We start from the raw sequence: 9,032 nt of genomic DNA, 5'->3' as shown, positions 1-9,032 counted from the left end.
TTGCTTGATATATCAATTGCTGCTTGTTTGGTGATCTCTGTGAGATGAGTTCTATACCCGAACTCGAGTGCACCCTATGATAGGAGAATGGCATAGTCTCGTCGACTTGTGTGGAGTTATTCCTTAGCAAGTTGACTTGCGAGTCCATTCACTTGGTGGAGGTCATGTTGGATTAATGATGTCACACAAGTTATTTGTGGTTAGGCATTATTCTTCCAATATGTGCCTTAGAAGCCAAGGACCTTAATTTACCAAGCCCATCTTGGCCTATTTTTAGGACGTAGTGCGGAGGTCGTTCAGATGTCAGATTTGATGCGATTGTTACGCGATACTACACTCATAAGAGTCTCTCTTGAGAATATTTTTGGAATACGAGTATTCGTTCCTCCGATAATATTCGAAAGATGGGACGATGACTATGGGAACCTCTGGTAGAACATGTTTGGCAGGTTTAAACCATAGTACACTCCCTTTGGGTGGTTCTTAACCAAGACTCCATGCTCGTGACTCACAACAAACTCGTGATTCATGGTTGATCCGTTCACCCATCGTTAATATCAATGGAACTTGGGTGTTGATAAGGTGTAAACCATAATCCACCAAAATGGATGATTGATATTAAGGATGGTTGAACCGTTCGTATATCGTTAATATCAATGGAACTTGGGTGTCGATAAGGTGAAAACCATAATCCACCAAAATGGATGATTGATATTAAGGATAATACGAACCATCCCATGACCTTTGTCTGGTGTGCTTTGCTTGATCCTTGAGTGTGATTGTTGCATTCATGCATTCATGCATTCATCCGCATCCATATCATCAGATAAAAAGAAAATTTTCAAGGAACTTAAAGGGTTTATTTGCAAAATTTTCAGATATGGAAAGACCAAAAAGGCATACAAAGAAGTACAACTTTAGACAGCCCGATCTGAAAGAGTTAAGGAATCTGACATCTTATGTATTAGATCCCTTGGGTTTCAAAGCTCGTTATGGGAAGCTTCTGCCTCTGCTGACTACTCAGGTTGATGAAGGGTTGATGAATACTTTGGCGCAGTTCTATGATCCTCTGTATCACTGCTTCTCTTTTCCAGACTTTTAGCTATTGCCTACCCTTGAGGAGTATGCGCATCTTGTGGGTATTCCGATTCTAGATCAGGTGCCGTTCAGTGGCTTGGAGAGTATTCCTACTTCCCGAGAGATCGCAGACTTGTTGCACATAGATGAATCCTTGGTTAAAGCTCATATGACTACCAAAGGTGGAATTCAAGGTCTTCCTTCTGAGTTCCTCATCGCTCAAGCTACCGTTTATGGGAAGGCCATGAGTGAGGATGCCTTTGAGGCTATATTTGTGCTTCTCATCTATGGATTGGTATTGTTCTCCAACATTGACAAATTTGTGGATGTGAACGCTATTAGGATTTTCTCTGTTCTTAATCCCGTTCCGACTCTGTTGGGTGATACCTATTTCTCTTTGCATCTGAGGAATGCGAAGGGTAGTGGCGTTATTGTGTGCTGTTTGCCTCTGTTGTATAAGTGGTTTATTTCTCACTTACCTCAGACGGTCGCTTTCAAGGAGAACAAGGGATGTCTACGGTGGTCTACGAGACTTATGTCTCTCACTAATGATGATATCTCTTGGTATGATCGTGCATATGACGGTGTCCAGATTATTGATTCTTGTGGTGAATTCTCCAATGTGCCTCTTCTTGGTACATGTGGTGGGATTAGCTACAACCCTATATTAGCACGACGTCAGCTTGGGTTCCCCCTAAAGGATAAACCTAATAACATTCTGTTAGAAGGTGTGTTCTTTCAGGAGGGTAAAGATCCCCAAGGCCTGAAAGCCAGGATGGTTCGCGCTTGGCGCAAGATTCACAAGAAGGGTAGAAGTGAATTGGGTCCGAAGAACTGCATAGCTTTGGAGCCATACACTGCTTGGGTGAGGAGGAGAGCATCTGAGTATCTCATGCCTTATGATTATCCAAGACCTACACCGTTGGTTGTGGCTGGGCCTTCAACCCTCCCTAACCAAGGCGTAGAGGAGTTAAGAGAAGAAGATCTTTCACGTGCTTGGATCCGTGAAAGAGAAGAGTTGCTTCAGCAAATCAAGGGGAAAGATGCCATGATTGAGTTTCTCGAGCATCAGGTCATTGATGATCCTGATGATACTTGGACTTCTCTACTTCCTCAGTCTTCTAAGTTCTGGAAAAGGAGGCATGACAGACTCACCAAAGATAAGGCGGATATGGAAGCAGCATATGAAAGAGAGATTAAGAGGCTTCGTGCAGCTTATCTTCCGGCATCCCGAGCTTCTAGGGATCCATAGGATGTTTATTTTCCTTCTCTCTTGTAATATAATTGACAATGTTGTACTTCTTTGTTCAAATATATTTGATGAGATATTTTCCATATGCGATTAAATGCTTAATAATCAAAATTTGCATATGCAGGTGTTGTTCCGGTCTTCTTGTCTGTGGCCTAACTCTGTGCTCTTCATTTATTTTGAAGACAAGATGACTCATTGGTACTACACCAGAGCCAACTCTGCAAGAGTGATGGATCAACTCGAACAAGAGAATCGTGAGCTGAAGGAAGAGGTTGTCAGACTGAGTGCTCTGATGGAGCAATTTCTAGCTGCTCAGAATCAACCGTCTCCACCGCCTGCAACTCCTCCCAAGAGGACTGTTATATCAAAGATAGTCTCCTCTACAGTGCCAGCTGCCAGTGCCCATTTTGTGCCAACAGCCATGCCGCCCGGGTTCCCGTGGGGGATGCCACCTGGTTTTATGCCTGATATTCCAGCACCGACATTTGCTTCCATGCTGGCATCTAGCCTGGTCCTTGCGATGCCTCCTCCTGTCGTGCATACCATTCCCAGGGTAGACGACACCATCTATCATTCTAAGCCGTCTAAGGGCCCAGATGTTAATGAAAAGATGGATGCGATGAATGACCAATTCCTTGAACTCCGCAAGGAATTGAAGACCCTTCGAGCGAAGGATTTGTTCGGCAAGTCTGCTGCTGAACTCTGTTTGGTTCCCGGTGTTAAGATACCTGTCAAATTCAAAGTCCCAGACTTTGAGAAGTACAAGGGGAACACCTGCCCGCTCAGTCACCTGGTTATGTATGTCAGGAAAATGTCTACTCAGAGAGATAATGATCAGCTGCTGATTCATTATTTTCAGGATAGTTTGTCCGGTGCAGCTCTTCGGTGGTACATGAGCCTGGATAGTGCAAACATCCGTTCCTTCAACGATCTTGGCGAAGCCTTCGTCAAGCAGTACAAATACAATATGGATATGGCTCCTGACCGTGATCAACTCAGAGCCATGTCCCAGAAGGACAAAGAGACATTTAAAGAGTACGCCCAGAGGTGGCGAGAGCTGGCAGCTCAGATTACTCCTCCGCTGGAAGAGAAGGAAATGACTAAGATCTTTTTGAAGACTCTTAGCTCATTTTATTATGAGCGGATGATCGCTAGTGCTCCCTCTGATTTCACCGAAATGGTGAACATGGGGATGCGATTGGAGGAGGGAGTCCGTGAAGGACGTTTATCCAAAGATGAAGGCTCTTCTAGCAAGCGGTATGGAGCATTTGCTAAGAAGAAAGATGGGGAGGCACATGCTGTGCAATCCCATGCTAAACCAAGAAGACCCTCTGCCAAGAGGAAGCCTGCGCGTCATGCCAGCAACCAGCATCAGGTGGCTCATATAACACCTGTCTTCCGTGACAATCAGCAATATCAACATAATAGTCAACAACCTCAACAGTATCAGTAGCAACATCGTCCTCAGCAACAGGCTTACCAGCCTCGCAACAACAGTAATCAGGCTAATTTGGGTTATGAGAGGAAGAAGATCACTTTCGATCCAATTCCTATGTCATATGCAGAGCTATATCCCTCTTTAATAGAGCGGAAGCTGATTACTCCGAGAGAGCCTCCGGCTGTACCTGCTAACCCGCAGTGGTGGTATAAGCCTGATCAGCATTGTGTTTATCATTCCGGTGCTCCGAGTCACAATGTAGAAAACTGCTATCCGTTGAAGACTAAGGTTCAAGACCTTATGAGATGCGGTATTCTGAGCTTTGAGGACTCAGGCCCTAATGTTACGAAGAACCCATTGCCCGAGCATGGGAAGTCGGTTAACATGGTCCAGGGTTGCCCTAGTAAATACTAGGTCAAATATGTAATCCATATTCGACAGTCATTGGTTGAGTTGCATCGTCTGCTGTGTGATTACAGTCATATGGAGCACGACCATGACAAATGCCGTATCTGCTCTGTCAATCGTCTGGGTTGTCGCCAAGTGCGTAGAGAGCTGCAATAGCCGTTGGATGATGGAACTATTGAGATTCTTTAGAACAGAAATGTTGATGAAGATGAGCCAGAGGTGAATGTGATTTCCCCAGTGTTCAAAATTCCTGAGCCTGTTGTCATCCGTTATGATGGTAGCAAGCAGAAGGTCTCTCCTTCTTTGGTGATCAAGCCTGCAGGCCCTGTGCCTTATTCTTCAGATAGAGCAGTTCCCTTTCGCTATAATCCAGTTGTTGTGGAAGATGGGAAGGAGGTGCCTTTGCCTTCATCCTCTGTTGTGAATATTGCTGATGTGAGCGGGTTGACCCGTAGTGGTCGCGTGTTTTCAGCACCGAAGCCGCAGGCTAAGGCTGATTCTGATATGCGTCCGGTGGGGAATGTTGTTAATCCTCCGAACCCGGCATTTGCTGTTGCTAAACCCTCCTCTGTACAAAAGATTCCTACTTCTTCTGTCGGCCCGAGTGGCACTGTGAATGAAGACTGTGATGAGATGCTGAGGCTCATCAAGAAGAGTGAGTACAACGTTGTAGACCAGCTTCTACAAACGCCGTCCAAAATCTCCGTGTTATCTTTGCTTCTGAATTTAGAACCCCATAGGGAGGCTTTGCAGAAATTTTTGGACGTAGCTTATGTTGATCACGATGTCACTATTGAACAGTTTGACAGTATTGTTGCAAACATCACTGCTTGCAACACTTTGAGTTTCTGTGACGCTGATCTCCCTGAGGAGGGAAGAGACCACAACATGGCTTTACATATATCCATAAATTGCAAGAACGACGCCATGTCCAATGTGCTGGTGGACACTGGGTCATCTTTGAATGTATTGCCAAAGACCACTCTTTCTAGATTGTCATATCAAGGGCCTCCCATGAGGCAGAGTGGTGTTGTTGTGAAAGCTTTCGATGGGTCGCGTAAGACTGTGATTAGGGAAGTTGATCTCCCAATCGAGATTGGACCAAGTGATTTCCAAGTTACCTTTCAGGTTATGGATATCCACCCATCTTATAGCTGTCTCCTTGGTAGACCATGGATTCACGAGGCTGACGCCGTGACATCCACCCTACACCAGAAGCTGAAATTCGTCAAGAATAAAAAACTGGTTGTGGTAGGGGGAGAAAAGGCTCTCCTGGTTAGCCACTTGTCTTCTTTCTCATATATTGATGTTGAGGATGAAGTTGGAACGCCTTTCCAAGCTTTATCTATTGTTGAGCCAATTGAGAAGAAGTCTCCTTCATTTTCTTCCTATCGCGATGCGAAACTGGCCATTGAATGTGGTGCAGTTGCTGGTCTAGGAAAAATGATCGAGCTTGAAGATAATAAATCCCGGGCTGGCATTGGCTATTTTTCTGGGGTCTTCAACGACAAAGGGTTGTTCAAGAGTGGAGGTTTCATCCACGCCGATCAAGCTGAGGAAGCTGTTGCCATTCTGGAAGAGGATGCAGAGGATACTGGCAATTTTGTCATCCTTGGCGGGATCTGCCACAATTGGGTCGCTGTGGATGTTCCTACAGTCATTCATAGATCAGCGTAATATGTTTGCTTTGTTTAAAAACCCTTCTCCCATGCCAAAAGGAGAAGTGATGACATTGTTGGCAGCATTTATACAATGATATTTCATTCAATAAATTCATGTTAAACATTTGTTTTTCCTTTGTTTTCACTTTTTGCTTTTTGCATGAAATCGGTGATCACAAAAAACCCTAAAAAACAAGAATAAAAGCAACCTTTTCATCTGCATAATGATTTGCGTGTTTAAATTCTAAAGTTTTTTATTATCCAAAATCATTATGCAGGTTGATTCTAAAACCATTGAACATAATGATCCAACGCCATCTCCCAATTTTGAATTCCCTGTATTCGAGGAAGAGGAAGATGATGTTGAAGAGATTCCCGATGAGATTACCCGTCTTCTTGAGCACGAAGAGAAGATCATTCAGCCATAGCTTGAGAATCTGGAAACAGTCAACTTGGGGTCTGAAGATTGTGTTCGAATGGTGAAGATTGGGGCACTCCTTGAAGAGTCTGTCAAGAAGGGGTTGATCAGTTTGCTACGAGAATATTCAAATATCTTCGCTTGGTCGTATGAAGACATGCCGGGTCTAGATACAGATGTTGTGCAACATTTCCTGCCTCTGAAGCCTGAGTGCGTGCCTGTGAAGCAGAAGCTCAGAAGAACTCATCTAGATATGGTAGTGAAGATCAAAGAGGAAGTTCAGAAGCAAATTGATGCGGGGTTTCTGGTGACTTCTACATATCCTCAATGGGTGGCCAATATTGTGCCTGTGCCTAAGAAAGACGGAAAAGTCCGTATGTGTGTTGATTACAGAGATTTGAATAAAGCTAGTCCGAAAGATGATTTTCCCCTACCACACATTGATATGTTGGTAGATAATACAGCCAAATTCAAAGTCTTTTCGTTTATGGACGGATTTTTCGGATATAATCAAATCAAGATGGCACCCGAGGATATGGAGAAGATAACATTCATCACACCTTGGGGAACATTCTGTTATCGAGTGATGCCCTTCGGTTTGAAGAACGCCAGAGCCACGTATCAACGAGCTATGACTACCTTGTTTCATGATACGATGCACAAGGAGATAGAGGTCTATGTCCATGACATGATTGCTAAGTCATGAACGGAAGTTGAACATGTTGAGCATTTGTTGAAACTTTTTCAGCGTTTGAGGAAGTTTAGGCGTCGTCTGAATCCGAACAAATGTACATTTGGAGTCCGTTCCGGCAAGTTATTGGGTTTTGTTGTCAGCGAGAGGGGTATTGAGGTTGATCCTGCAAAGGTCAAAGCAATACGAGAGATGCCTGCGCCCAAAACTGAAAAGCAAGTCCGAGGTTTTCTTGGCCGCTTGAATTATATTTCCGGATTTATATCCCACATGACTGCCACATGTGCGTCGATATTCAAGCTCCTCCGGAAAGATCAATCTCATGATTGGACCGAGGATTGCCAGAAAGCTTTCGACAGTATCAAAGAGTATCTGTCTGAACCTCCGATCTTGTCTCCGCCTGTAGAAGGAAGACCTCTGATCATGTATTTGACTGTTCTTGAAGACTCGATGGGTTGTGTACTCGGCCAGCAAGACGAATCAGGGAAGAAAGAATCTGCTATCTACTACCTGAGTAAGAAGTTCATTGATTGTGAGTCTCGATACTCAATGCTTGAGAAGATGTGCTGTGCTTTGGCTTGGGCTGCTAAGCGTCTACGCCAGTACATGATAAATCATACAACTTGGTTGATATCCAGAATGGATCCAATCAAGTATATCTTTGAGAAGCCTACTTTAACCAGGAGGATTGCCCGTTGGCAGATGTTGTTGTCTGAGTATGATATCGAGTATCGAGCTCAGAAAGCTATCAAAGGTAGTATCTTGGCTGACCATTTGGCCCATCAGCCGATTGAAGATCATCAGTCTGTTCAGTACGACTTCCCAGACGAGGAAATTCTGTATTTGAAAATGAAAGATTGTGATAAGCCTACACTTGATGAAGGTCCGTAACCTGGTTCCAGATGGACGATGGTGTTTGATGGCGCTGTAAATCAGTATGGAAATGGGATTGGGGCAGTAATCATTACTCCTCAGGGCACACATATTCCGTTTACAGCAAGGCTAACTTTCAAATGCACGAATAATATGGCTGAGTACGAAGCCTGCATTATGGGATTGGAAGAATGCATTGATCTGAGGATCAAGCATCTTGATGTGTTTGGTGATTCGGCCCTAGTTGTCAATCAGATCAAGGGTGAGTGGGAGACGAATCAACCCAGTCTCATTCCATACAGAGGTTATGCGAGGAGGATTTCAACGTTCTTTACTGAAGTTGACTTTCATCATATTCCTCGAGAGGATAATCGGATGGCAGATGCGCTTGCTACGCTTGCTTCGATGATTGTGGTCAAATATTGGAATGAAGTTCCCAACATCACCGTGATGCGCTTGGATAGACCAACTCACGTGTTTGCAGTTGAAGAAGTGAATGATGACAAGCCTTGGTATTTTGATATCAAGAATTTCCTCCAGAACCAGGTTTACCCGCCTGGGGCATCTGTGAAAGATAGGAAAACTCTGAGAAGGTTGTCAGGCAGTTTCTACCTCAGTGGTGAAGTGCTTTATAAGAGAAATTTTGACATGGTTTTGCTCAGATGCGTGGATAGACACGAAGCAGACCTGTTGATGACTGAGGTCCATAAGGGTTCATTTGGTACTTATTCCAATGGACATGCCATGGCTAGAAAGATGTTGAGAGCAGGCTACTATTGGCTGACAATGGAGTCTGACTGCTGCAAATATGTGAAGAAATGCCACAAGTGTCAGATTTACGTGGATAAGATTCATATTCCTCCGACACTTCTGAATGTGATTTCATCACCATGGCCTTTCTCTATGTGGGGAATCGACATGATTGACATGATTGAACCGAAAGCGTCCAACGGACACAGGTTTATTCTCGTAGCAATTGACTACTTCACCAAATGGGTTGAAGTTGCGTCGTATGCTAATGTGACCAGGCAGGTGGTCGTGAAGTTTGTCAAGAATCAGCTTATATGCCGTTATGGTGTGCCTGATAAGATCATTACTGATAATGGATCTAACTTGAATAACAAAATGATGGAAGAGCTGTGCGCTGAGTTCAAGATTGCACACCATAATTCCTCTCCCTACAGACCCAATGTGAATGGGGTTGTTGAAGCTGC

The sequence above is a fragment of the Lathyrus oleraceus genome, chromosome 6 (genome assembly GCF_024323335.1).
Source record: "Lathyrus oleraceus cultivar Zhongwan6 chromosome 6, CAAS_Psat_ZW6_1.0, whole genome shotgun sequence".
Classification (NCBI taxonomy): domain Eukaryota; kingdom Viridiplantae; phylum Streptophyta; class Magnoliopsida; order Fabales; family Fabaceae; genus Lathyrus; species Lathyrus oleraceus.
The sequence above is the reverse complement of the archived record's forward strand: the minus strand, read 5'-3'. Positions refer to the sequence as shown.